The sequence below is a fragment of the Phalaenopsis equestris genome, unplaced genomic scaffold, assembly GCF_001263595.1.
Source record: "Phalaenopsis equestris unplaced genomic scaffold, ASM126359v1 Scaffold000096, whole genome shotgun sequence".
In the NCBI taxonomy this organism is placed as follows: domain Eukaryota; kingdom Viridiplantae; phylum Streptophyta; class Magnoliopsida; order Asparagales; family Orchidaceae; genus Phalaenopsis; species Phalaenopsis equestris.
In genome coordinates this window covers 49,701-50,592 of record NW_018164538.1, presented here as the reverse complement: position 1 = coordinate 50,592, position 892 = coordinate 49,701, and positions in this window count along the sequence as shown.

Below are 892 nucleotides of genomic sequence, written 5' to 3'. Positions count from 1 at the left end.
ATATTATAATAATAATAATATGTCATTAATTTAGTAGATAAGTATTATTATATTATATTCATAATTTCATACCTATAGATGAAGGTTAGATGTTAAAAAAACATTAGATAAGTTATATATATGCTTGGTTTGATGTGCAAACCTAATTTGCAGCATATATTTTGTAAATCTAAATCTCAGTTAAGCTATGAAGGGAACTTTTCATTAAATAAGAATAGAGCAATTATATTTCCAACCTTAGCAAGCATGATAATTAGATTTAGGGGTTATTTGGTTTTGCTAACTCAACCCTCTATTGCAAATGGAATGCATGAGCTTTCAATATTCTTGTATTTGTTGGATGAAGACGGATTGCAGCGTAAAATATTAATGAATTTGTAATTCATCTTGTTGTTCGAGAGTAGTGCATTTCAGATTATTCAAATCAAGTAATCATTGTTGACACTGCCGTAGCACATGTTGTGTCTCGCATTGATTTCATTTCTCTTTAAACTAAACATGAGATTATAAATCAACCCTTGCATTTCTAAAACATTTTAAATACATTGCTTTTCAATTACACTTTATTTCTCACAACTATAGGTGTAAAAGAGCCGAACACGAGCGAGCTCGTTTATATTTCGAGCTAAAAAAGTGCGTTCGTGTTCAGCTCGTATGCTTAACGAGCCGAACCAGAGCCGTTCACGAACAAAGAATCGTTTTGACAACCCTAATAACGTAGCCATAAGATGTCAAGAATTAGGCAAGATTTAACACATCATATGAATCTAATTTAATAATTTTTATTCTATTTTCTTAATTAATACTTTTAATTGATTAAAAATCTTTGTATCCTTGTGGTCAATTAATTTTTTTTTAAATACTACTCATCATATATATATATATATATATA